The following is a 12,782-nucleotide window of genomic DNA, read 5'->3' as shown; positions in this document are numbered from 1 at the left end:
TTAAATTTTTACCAGTCCCAGACTGTGAATCAAATTGAAGTAATATAATACAGAAAAATAGCAGCACAGGTGTTGGCCATTTACTGAGCAGCCTGTTCTCTCACAAACTCATACTTTGAACTGTTTTTAAATACAGATTGCATAAAGAAATACAATATTATTAATTTTGTTATTGCTATTTCCAGGTTTTATGAGGCTATCACCAAGCCAACAGAACATTCTGTATACCTAAAGGTATCTAGTATGTTCTTTTTTTTGGACCATGAAATAAAAAAAATCCCTTTTTATGATCCTTAATTCAGGGTCAAGTATTTACTGACCCAATGTCCTTCCTGACACCTGCATGGAATTTGCAGCAGATATTTTTTATTTGCACTCTAGGAGAGAAACATCTGTCACTATCTAGCATTAAGCTCTCAGCCTTCTGAATGGGAGATAAATGAAAGCTCATAAAAAGGAATTAAAATGGATAAAAATGAACATAACTCCAAGATCCCAACAAAACTTGAACATACCTCTACAGAACCTTCCTATTCTAAATGTGAACATTATTTATATACTATAGTCTTAGAGAGGAACATATAAGCTTGGGAATAATTTTGTCTTAAAAGGATGATATCCTTCCTGGAAGTAAACTATGATAGAATGAGTATATCAATTTGAACACTATTGCCTAAATTGTACATGAATTGTACATTCACTTTTTTGATATTTATGATAATCAATAATTTTTAGCAAATACAAGTTGATGATTTATGGGAAAAAGGATATCATATATCAGAAGCAAGATAGTAGGACTTTTGAGCTGTGAACAGGAATTCATAAATGTGGAGACTCAGGAGAGGGTTTTTTGCATCTGTCTCTAAAAACAGATGTCCAATAAGAGAAGTAACTAGAGAACTAAAACTGGTAAAAGAAGTAAGAGTTTTTACCCAATTTAGATAATGTGTCTATCCCTAGAGAAGTAAATATGGCCATAGTGAAAAAAGATGCATTATTCTAGAATATTCTAGAACAGTCTGTAAGGCTACTTTTAAAATATTCAAAAATTTCAATGCATTAAAAATACAACAGCTATACAAAAACTTTCCAGATTCCCAGACATGCAATTGAGGGAACCTCTAAGGGGACAAATTTTGATAAAATTTCATATAAAGAATTGTTAATTTGTTCTGGTTCGAATTGGCATTTGAAATCCCTCGATGTATTAAGGCAGCAAAATATTCTACAGTCATGGTTTCAATATTTACAAATAATGGATAGATGGACTGTAGACAAGAAAGAGGGAATAACACTAGAAGATAGACAATTGGTTATTCAGATTAAAAACCAAGGTCCGGCTCATATAAAAAGAATATATAATGTTTTATTAGAGTTAGATTCGGAAACAGAATTGGTTAAAGATTGTATGATTAAATGGGCTCAGAATATACAGGAGCCGATCTCATTGGATTTATGGGAGATAATTTGGATAAGAAATGTTAAATTTACACAAGCTCAAAATTTGAGAGAAAATTTTTATAAAATGTTTTATAGATGGCATTTAGATCCTAAAAAATTATCTTGTATGTATTCCAACATACAGCCCAAATGTTGGAGATGTGGCAATAATGATGCGACATACTTTCATATTTGGTGGAATTGTAAAAAAGTAAAGGCTTTTTGGATTATGATTTGGTGGAACATTCAAAAGATTTTTAGAAAGAAGATAAAGTTTACTCCTCAACTATTTTTACTTGGTATTTTTGTTGACTTAAATGAAAAAGAAACTACTTTGATGTTGAATTTATTAACTGCAGCAAGGTTACTAGTAGGTCTATATTGGAAGAAAGATTCTTTGCCTACTTTAGAAGAATGGATATTTAAAGTATCTAGTTTTGCAGAAATGGCAAAAATTTCTGCTTATTTAAAGGATCATACACAAGAAAGATATATTACTGTATGGGGAAGGTGGATAGATTATATTCAGAAAAAATATGGAATTAAAAAGTTTTATTTATTTTATGAATGAATATCAAATATTATAGAGAATTGTTTTATAAGTTATGGAGTTAAAGGTTAATTATGATATTTTTTTTTCTTTCTCTTTTTTTTCTTTTTTTTAATTATTATAATTTTCTTTTTCTTTTTTTTTCTTAACCCTGTATTCTGCTTTGGGAAGTGAAGGGAGGGGGGGTGGGGTGGGAGGGAGGGTAAGGGGGGATTCTCTATTTTAAAATTTTATTGTATTTTTATAAATGATTGTATGTTTTAAAAAATAAAAATTTTCAATTAAAAAAAAAACAAAAACTTTCCAGATTATCTTTCCATTGAGGATGTTTTCTGAGGATTATGGAATTTTATGAAATCTGGAGAAAAGAAATTATCTAATCTTGAACTTGATTATACTGAAAACCTGGTAACTGCAATTGTTGACTCCTGCAGTTTCTGTTGTTTAGATTATTTTGGTGGGGTGTGCATACCAATTTCAAAGTGCTGATTAGGAACAATAAACTAAGAGGCAAATACAGCTTAATTTTTCTTAGTGAACCTCCCCATACACAGAGGAGAGTCTTTTTATGTGATTAATTGACATCTAGATGGAATTGGATATACTCTGCTGTTTCTTTCACTTCTATTCATTTACTTGCCCTCTACCTTCTAGTTTTAATCTGCACAGATGCCAGATGCAATTAAGAAGACTACAAGATTAAAGATTGGGATTCCTTCACCTCATTCCTGCCATTGATCATTTATTCAGAGAATAATGGTGAACAATTATATCAGCAAGGAGGATGATTAACAAAGCTAGTGGGGGTTTCAGCAGATGCTAACCTTCTGGTTGCAGTTTCTGCAGTTTCTAGTTCCAAAGCTCTGGAACACCTACTATCATGCCCTACTTAGAAATTAGGATAATAGAATTGGAAGGTATTCTAGTCCAATTACCTGCTCAAGAAAGAGTTCTATACTTTATTAATTCAATTCATTCAGGAATGGAAAGTGATAGAAGGGGATATACCTATCTATATCTTCTATGACTTTCCAACCCTTTTACTTATTGGTAGGCTAATAGACTAATTTCTTAGATTTATTTCAAATACATTACATTGGATGCAGAAAATAGCATACAATATAGCTCATGGGCAAAGGGCACTGTACAATTATTATATATTTTTCTCTTTATCAAATGTTTTACAACAAGAGAAAAGAAGTTTATATTTTATTTAAGATTTAAATAAAAGATAATTTTGACTGGAGACAAAATAAAATTCCATGTTGGAGTCACAGCAATTGCATAGTATTAAAATCTCTTTTCTTTGTTATCATGGACTGAAGTGCATCAGCTGTTTTAACTATGTGACCTTGCTTGACTTGGAAAGATAGGATAAAAATCCTTCAAAGATAACTTCTTTATTTTCATATCTACTTCAACATTCATACAATTTATATTTTGATATACTTCTCCCAGGAACACCCACTAGCTACAAACTGAAATCATGCTTATGCATGCCTAGTTAGAAGTAAAATCCACTAAATACACTGTGGCTTAATCTAAGAATATGGATTGTCTTTTAGACATCCCTGTGTGATCCTTTGTAGGAATAAGTGGGTTGTATGTTTTTTTCCATAGAAAAATTGTCAGATTGACCCAGTGATTTTGTCTTCCAAATACCCATAAAATATATAACATTTTTCTGCCCTATGTGTGCACTATAATTCATATGCTATTTCATACTGCTGTTATATCCACTACAGCTAAGAGAGTGCAAAGCATACAAAATTCTATTTCTAAATAACAATAAAAATGAGAATATGAATCCCAGCAACAGAAAAAGCTGAACTATAACAGGCTATGCTGAACTATATTGATGGGGGAAAATCATGGCATTATTCTGAAATTCCTCACTGATCCAAATACAAATTACATCACAGTTTTTAACTGTGAGATAAGTGAGATAATCAATTTATCCAACCTGAAAAATGATAATAGATCTGGCTTTCATGAAAGCAGCCACTTTTATATTTCTTTCATTTCTCATGGCATACCTTTATTTTGTATAACTAAACAAGAATGTTTGACTAACCTTATTAAAACAAAATAGTGGGGTGTTCCACTATTGATTCTTCCCTTTTGAACTTCCATGAAGCATTCTCCAGCATTCAATAGTGTATTTTAAGGAAACCTCCAAGTGGCCTCAATGATTCTCTGAAAGAATGCAAATGAACAGCTGTCTACAAGGAATATAACACCTTCTATTCCCCACCATCTAGTCAGAGCTGAAGAAGCTTATTGGACGAGAAGTGAAAGGCTTTAAAAGAAAAACAAAAAAATCCAGTGGTCTCTTGAAAAAGCTCATGTTGAATGAGTTTCTGACGTTCATTAGTTGTTTATGATGCAAAGGAGCTATGTATATTTGAGGAGCCACCATAGCAGCCTGTGATCTGCCCAGCACTCACTCTCTTTGAATACTCTTCCAAATAGGTAAAGTTTGAAAGTAAATAAAGAATAGAAAGCAAACTCAGATCCCAGCCACAACTCTCTACAACCTGCATTCATTTGAATAATTGGCAAAGGATTTTTCCTTCTACTTGTTTGAATGAAAATAATTTTTTATTAAAAACAGGAATCCTATAAATGTCAAATTTCAGATCTGACACCAAAATCAGGAACCATATTCTGCATTCAGTAACCATCTAATAGATAATATTTCTGTGACTGATATGGTTTATGGAAGTTGCTTTATTTGCAGACAAGAAATAATTCATATACATGTGGATGAACTGCCTATGGAATGTGTGTGTGTGTGTGGGTGTGTGAGTGTGTGTCTGTGTGTTCTGTGCCAACCCCAGGATTTAAATAATTAGCCTTTTCTTGCTTTGTCAACAAACTTCTTTTAGTCATTTTCCAGCCTTGATATTAGGTACTTGTTTACTGTTTACACAACAGTTTAGTCTTACACCATGCTGTTTCCTGTCTCCCTACAGTTATTACAGGAAACCCTGGATTCCACCGAGAGTTGTATTCAGGTAAATTGATATAGCTACTCTTCAGATCAATATATGCCCCCTATCCTCTATTGTCAAGCATTCTTAAATATGTCTGGGTGTATGAATGCATGAAATTTCACTAGTTGAAATGCAAGGAACAAGATGAACATTTAACACTTACATATACATATTATTGTCTCCTTCCTCTCTGTCTCTGTTTTAAAAAAGCTGCAATTTTCAGTTGAAGTACAGGAAGTCTGAAATTTGGATCTAGATCTGAATGTTTTCAAAGTTTGAACTCAGAGGCTGATGATCTTTGTAATTTGGTTGGATTCATCATTAACTTTGGTCCATTATTAACTTCCTTTTTTTATCAACAGCAAGTATTATACAGCTGCTCAGATAAGAATAATTAAGAACAATGTAGTTCCTTGTAAACTCCTTTAAGGATAACTCGAACAAAATGACTAAGCATCAAAATCAGGCCACACACAAAAGATGGGTAATATTTAGTAACTTTTAAAAAGGCAAGATAAACTAATTTTGCTTTAAAACAGGGTGGTCTTCAGATCAAGCACTGGCAAAAGAACATGAGCTTTTTATCTGGAGCCTACATTTTTTTTACTATTCAAAGAGGACAAGAGGACAAAACATGAAAGTAGTCTATTCATGCCAGAACAGAAGACATTTATTTTCTAGAAGAGTAGCAAAATTACAAATGTTACAAGTCAGTCCAAAATAAATTTATGTTTGCAGAGTAAGCATACTTGTAAAACAGTACTTTAGATATGTAATTTCATTCCAAAATATGAACCCTAAAACAAGCAAACCAGATAATTTATATTATTCCACTATTGACTGAAATCAAAATTAATAGTATGAAAGGGTACAACTATTGTTTATTGAGATTATCATTCAATTTATCACTGGAGTTATATTTTAAAGAATGATTCAGTAGGTCACAGAATTATATATGTGTTGCACTGATATAGGGTCAATCAGTCTTCTTCAGTGGAACTCCCATAATTCCATGCTAGTAGAGTATGATAATTGAAAATTCTGGAAACAGTAATCCAATATAGCTGGAGATCGGAGAACAGTGCAAAACTCTAAGTTATGTGGTTGCCTTAAATTGATATGACTTGACTTGCTAGTATCCAATCACCTCAAATGTTAATTCATATCATTGCAGGAATAATCCATAAATATACAACAATGCCTTTTTTGTTTAAAGTCAAACTGTGAGAAACTCCAAAGATATATCTATAAAATAGATTTTTCTTTATTTTTGTCCTGTGTAATAAAGAGCTGAGTTGGATTATAATCTGAACATTAGTGAGGAGTTTTCACCTTTTATTCCTGTCAACTACATTATTATGAAAACATGTAATATTATCAATTTTCCCAAAACTGATCCATTTGTCTAATCCTTTTAAAAAAATGAAATACTGTGATGTCAGATACAACTAGTTCAAATTCTGATGATATTTTTACTGGTTTAAATCAGAAAATGAGACAGAGAATTAGAGTGCCTCCACAGTAATGGGGATACTGAAAGCTGAGATAATAAAATAATCTCCCTACATCCAAATGCACTCAGAACATTTTGCCATTCATTAATGAACTTTAAGAGATATTTTTAAAATTAGTGACTGTTTAAGAATGGCTCTGTCCATTGAACTTCCTGTAAGTGCAAAGATGAGCAGATGCTTTCACTGGCTAGCAAGACAGATTTTGCAAGGAGGATTGCTGCTTGATGCTGATTCCAGGCTGGCATAATGTCTCTGGAACAAAAGAGAACTTGTTGAGATCATCCATGTGACTCCAAACAGCCACTCCTCCATGAGTAGACTATAGAAACTTCCTTTTTTAATTTTGGCTTAAAACTAAAGTGGTTGACAGTTTGAACTACATCAAGCTCAAATTCGCAAAGCAGCCTTTACAAACATTCAACTGGACTTAAGTTTATATCTTAATGACTTGAGTTTTTAAAATGCAAATTGGAGAGATTAAGATGGACTGGCAAAGTATTCATTGAATGAATTTCCATGTCCTTAAAAGAGATGGTGTAAATTTGATTTTACAAGTTTTAAAAATATGATTTTTGGACTATGCAATAGAAGGGTGCTTAGTATTTGGAGTTTGGAAAGTTAATAACAGATTACAGGGCTATATAGATTTGAATAATAGTTTTGGATTATTTGGAAGATGTTTACTCATGTGAAAATTGAATATTCTTCCTTCCTTCCTTCCTTCCTTCCTTCCTTCCTCTCTCCATCCATCCCTCCCTTCCTTCCTTGACACTAGAAACAGAGGATAAAGAAAATAGAGCAGAAATCCTTAATGCATATTTTGAATGCCTTTTAACCAAGTTTTTAGATAAAATGGATCAAATATTTCATAAAATTGACAGAGCATGTTCTAATGAGATTGTAAAACAAGAACGAACTTAATAGACATCTTTGAAATTAATTTGAAGGGTGATTTAAATGTAATACAAATGGATCTGATGGATGACTCATTCCCTAAAGGAGATGAAGCCGAGGTGGCACAGCAGTTAGAGTGCAGTACTGCAGGCCATTTTAGCTGACTGTGTTCAGCAGGTCAGCGGTTCAAATCTCACCGGCTCAAGGTTGACTCAGCCTTCCATCCTTCCGAGGTAGGTAAAATGAGGACCCAGATTGTTGGGGGCAATGTAAATATATATATACATTGCTTACTGGTGTACACCGCTTAGAGAGTGCTTGCACTTAAAGCGGTATATAAGTCTCATAAATAAATAAATAAATAAATGAACAGACATTAAAATAGGAAACTGATCTGGATAATATTTTTTTCTGGAGAGGCAAGAGTTCTGTTAAGATTTGGAAGGATTTTTTTAGAAGTGACAAAAAAATAAAAAAAAGTGACTTATTGATACAAAAGAAATTTGTTAAAATTCTGAAGGATTCTGAAACACAGATAAGGAGCAAACAACCACTGAAAGATGTATAAGGTTAGCTTGTTTGTCAGGGTTAAAAGAAAGAATTAAAGGGAAAGAGTTTTTACTGGAGTGTTGTTGACTAAAACTTATTGATGTAGCCTTTGCTTTCCTTATCAAAGAGATGAGCTATAGAGAGAAGAGATATTATGTTTTATTTAAAGATATTTTTAAAATTGTTTTTACTTCATGGAATGAAATGGGTAGATTACTTTTTTTCTTTCTCCTTTTTTTCTATTTTTTGTTCTTTAATGTTTGCATATTTTTTGTTTGTATTGACTTCTATTCTCTTCATTTGTAGTTATGCAAATTATTGAAAAGAATATTTATGTTTCTCTCATTGAGCTTAATAACTTTTTACTCTTCAAATGCCTTGGATCCAAAAAGTTGCTTTAACCAAGTCCAAGAATAGGTGAACATCCACTTAAATTTTGGCATCTAGGGGTTTAGCAATAGAATTCTATGTTTTATCACTTCATTTTAAAAACTTTTTTCCAAAGTGAATTGCTATTTCTGCCCTTAATAAATAAATAAGGATTTCTTTGCACATGAATAAATTTAAAGATCTGATCAGCAAGGTTTTCCTATTTATTTACTTACAGATAGTTGCCTATCTGTAATGGATTCTGTTCTGGTTATATCTAGTCATAATACCATTTGCAATTAAAAATGGTAAAATTGCTTCCACATTGCTATACATTGCTATTGTATAATAGCAATAAAAGTCTTCTGAAATAGGCCCAGAAGTCAACAGGAATCATTCAAGGTTCATTGCTCAGTGCAGTCATGAATCCTAATCCAAATTTACTATCCTGACTCTCAATATTTTGTGTGCATTAAACTATTTTTATCTTTATATTTTAAATATCAGATGTAGCTTCTCTCCACCAGGTATACCAAAAAGGGTATACCTAGATATTTGTCATAGGGCAACTAAAATTGATTAATACATTTGATTTATACCCACCTTTCTGCTCAACATTAGAAAACTACAACATTGCATTACTTTTTTACATAATCACCATTCAAATTGAGGCACTTGTCATAATGTCTTACAAGATTTGAAATTCCTTAGTAGTAGTTGCTCGATGCTAAATCCGGGTTATGGGGAGTGATCAAAAATATCCCAACGGAACTACTTAAAAGTTCTTGGGTGCATCTAACAGTATGCAGGCGAGCATTATCATGAACCAACACCCACACCAGAAGTCAGCAAGCCCCGATGTTTGTTATGGATGGCTCATCTGAGTTTTCGTATCGTTTCACAGTAGACTTCTGAACTGATGATCAAACCACACTCCATGAACTTCATTAACAGTACTCCTTTGGCATCTTCACATTTGGCGAGTTTTTCTATGGCACCACTTCTGGTGTGATTGGTTTAGGCTCACCCACTAAGAACTTTTGAAGCAGTTCCATTGGGATGTTTTAACCCCCCCCCCAAAGCCGAGATGAGCAACTACTACTAAGGAATTTCAAAACTTGTAAAATGTTATGACAAGTGCCTCAATTTGAATGGCGATTATATCAAAAAGTAATGTAATGTTGTACTTTTCTAATGTGTATAATAAAAGTTCTGTATCTGTGAGTGTCTGTCATAGATAACCAAATGAAAGTTTATTTCTGAATCGCACTCGTGTGTGTGTGTGTGTATGCACACACCAGTATATGTATAAGTATATGATATGTATACATATATGTATAAATTCCCATTTCAATTAATTCTGTTTTGATTCTGTATTAATTCTATATTAATTAGGTATTTTTCTCTTGCATCTTGTAGGGGTTGGCTGTAGGTATTCACAATGTCCCATTTTAATACCAATCTTCCTTTTTGCTTTCAGTCTTTTTTCTAAGAGTTACCTAGCCTAGGAGTACTACCCTAACCTTTTGGAGCAATTTAGTGCAAAATCTGAAGATATTTGGATACCTGCAAGTTACTTTAATTAAATTACACAGCAGCACTAGAAACTGTCTATGTAAATATGGATCTCCTGTCTTTCCCCAGTGAATGTAGTTCTAACTTATATTTCAAAGCAAGCGGATTGACAGTTTCATACATGTCTATTCTAGGCTAAATGACTTTCTTCCTGGGTGCCAGACGCTATATTGCTAAGTATTTTGGTCTCAGGCTATCATAAGAATAACTTTAATGAAAAGAAGCACAATGAAGAAAACAAACAAAGATAAAAGAAATCTGGGTCTGGCCCAGAATTGTAATTTGAGAAAGCATCTTAGATAGCATCCTATGTAATTCTCATGAAGATAGTGTAGAGCAGTGGTTCTTAACCTGGGCGATATTGCCCCCCAGGGGGCAATTTCATTTTTCAGGGGGATGATGGAATGAAAAAGGGCAACGCGGGGATGAAGGAGCGAAAGGGGGCAATACGAGGCGATGGAGCATGAGGTTTTCGGGACACTTTTGAGACTTTTTGTACAGTGAATTGCTGTATGTCATACAAAAACATCAGATCACTCGCTATTAGTGGATTGAATTGTGTTTCCAAATGTTCCTCCAGCTAGCTTCAGTACAGAATGCCATTCATATGTAAATACACATTGTTTATCTTCATGCGTGTTGCGCAGCAGCCTCTACCCATACAGTGGCATACCATTGGCCAGAATGGGCAGTGATGGAGGGGGGAGTGCTTCTTTTGAAACATTGTATGCTGAGTGGCTATCCCCTGTGACATCAGCTCTAATGTCAATGTAACTGTTGAAACTAGGTTTATCAACATCCATGTGTGTTTTTCTAATGTTCCAGTACAGTCGAAAATTTAATTTGCAGGTAATGCCTTTCATTTCAAAGACCGAGAAGAGGAAGTATCACCAATATTCAACGGAATATCTAAAATTGGGATCCATTCCATCTCCTCCCAACATACACTTTCCATTTTGTCTTCTTTGTGAGAAAACATTTTCAAATGAAGCAATGAAGCCTTCCCGACTGAAAGACCATTTGGTAAGAATTCATTCAGATAAAGCTGACAAACCAGCATCGTTTTTCCAATCCTTAAAGGCCAAGTTTGAGGGTCACAGCACTGTTGGGAAGTTATTTGGAAAATCGTCACTCAAGGCCAACAAAGGGCTCATTTGTTCCTATGAAGTATCTTTGTTGATAGCAAAATGTGGCAAATCTCACACTATTAGAGAAATGCTTATTTTACCAGAAGTGAAACAGATTGTTGCCACCATGTTGGGGCCCATCGCAAGCACTATCACACAATCGATTCCTTTGAGCAATGACACCATATCAAAAATAATTGATGAAATGGCTGCTGATGTGGAAGAAAGGCTTATTGACACCTTGAAAAATACAGAATTTGTGATGCAGATTGACGAGTCAACGATTTGTGAAAATGAAGCCTTGTTATTGGCTTATGTCCGTTTCATCAACGGAAATGAAGAGATAGGGGAAGAACTGTTATTTGTTTGAAATTTAGCCACCGACACAAAAGGTTCTTTGATTTTTAAAAAGGTTGAAGAGTTTTTAAATGAGAAAAACATCTCTTTGACAAACGTCGTGGCATGTGCAACCGACGGAGCTGCATCTATGGTTGGACGATATCGCGGATTTCAAGCTCATCTAAAATCGGTTGTACCTGGAGTTATGACTGTCCATTGTGTCGTTCATAGACAGCACCTTGTCTCAAAAAAATTGAGTGGCCGTTTGCATGAGTCTCTACATCATGTCATTAATGCTGTGAATAAAATTAAGTCGAATGCCTTGAACAACCGACTTTTTCACAAGCTTTGTGAAGAAAATGACATGGAGTTTGAACATCTCCTTTTGCACACCGAAGTAAGGTGGCTTTCAAAATAAAAGTGTTTGCGGCGATTCCACAAACTTTTTGACACAGTTGTCGAATTTCTTGAATCCACTGACCCAAGTCTAAGCAGTTCTCTTAAACGTCAATGTCTGGATGTAGCTTATCTCGCTGATGTTTTTGACAAGCTGAATGAAGTGAATGTAAAGCTGCAAGGAGATAAGACCAATTTTCTTAAGGCCAAGGGAGTAATCTGCTCATTTATTTTCAAATTGGACCTCCTTGCAAGCAATATGAGTCGCCAGGAGCTGTATCAGTTCCCAAGCCTTGGTAATGAACGTGAACTCCAAGGAGAAGATTTGGACATTTTTTGCTGCCACTTGAAGCAACTAAAAGAAGATATGGAAACCAGATTCTATGATCTGATAAATCTGGAAGTGCCCACTTGGGTGCTAAATCCTTTCACAGCAGACTTTGCACAACTTCATCCCAAACTGCAAGAGCCACTGACAGATCTGAAATACGATTGTGAAGCCCAGTCACATTTTCAGAGTTACGGCTACGAAGCTTTTTGGGTGAAAATGAGGAACACTTACCCAATATTGTGGGAGGAAGTTAAGTTGCTTCTTTTAGCCTTTCCTTCCACTTACTTAGTGGAGAGGGGCTTCAGCGCCGTCCAACAGATCCTTTCTAAGTCAAGGAAGATGTTGAAGATTTCTGAGCACAGTGATTTAAGAATGTGATTAACAAAAATGGTTCCAGACATCAAGAAATTGGCATCAGCTCACCAAGCACAAGGCAGCCATTGATGTTCTTTATTTTTGCTTTTTGTGTACTTAATTTTTTTTGTTAATAAAACATTTTGTGTGTCTCTTTGTATTGTACTTTTTTAGCGTGCACTCCAGTTCAATATTATATTTTCTTTGTGTCTTTTTAATCCTTTTTACAGTGTGCGTGACTATATATACTTTCCTCGAATCTTAATTTAGTTTCAGAGTTTTCGTCTTGAAATTCTTAGTTCCTGCATTGCGGTTTGTTCTTATGCCCTTTTTATATTTCTTTTTGCG

General features: G+C 34.1%; 1 pseudogene; it reads left to right on the top strand.

Annotated features, from left to right (window-relative positions):
• The window catches only part of LOC120305048, a 39,057-nt pseudogene extending 26,578 nt beyond the window's left edge, over positions 1–12,479 (top strand).
• The last annotated feature ends 303 nt before the right edge of the window (positions 12,480–12,782 follow it).

This window comes from Crotalus tigris, unplaced genomic scaffold (genome assembly GCF_016545835.1).
Source record: "Crotalus tigris isolate CLP2741 ecotype Arizona unplaced genomic scaffold, ASM1654583v1 scf7180000017666.379230911805:20528666, whole genome shotgun sequence".
NCBI classification, from domain to species: Eukaryota; Metazoa; Chordata; class Lepidosauria; order Squamata; family Viperidae; genus Crotalus; species Crotalus tigris.
This window is presented reverse-complemented; position numbering and strand designations above follow the sequence as displayed.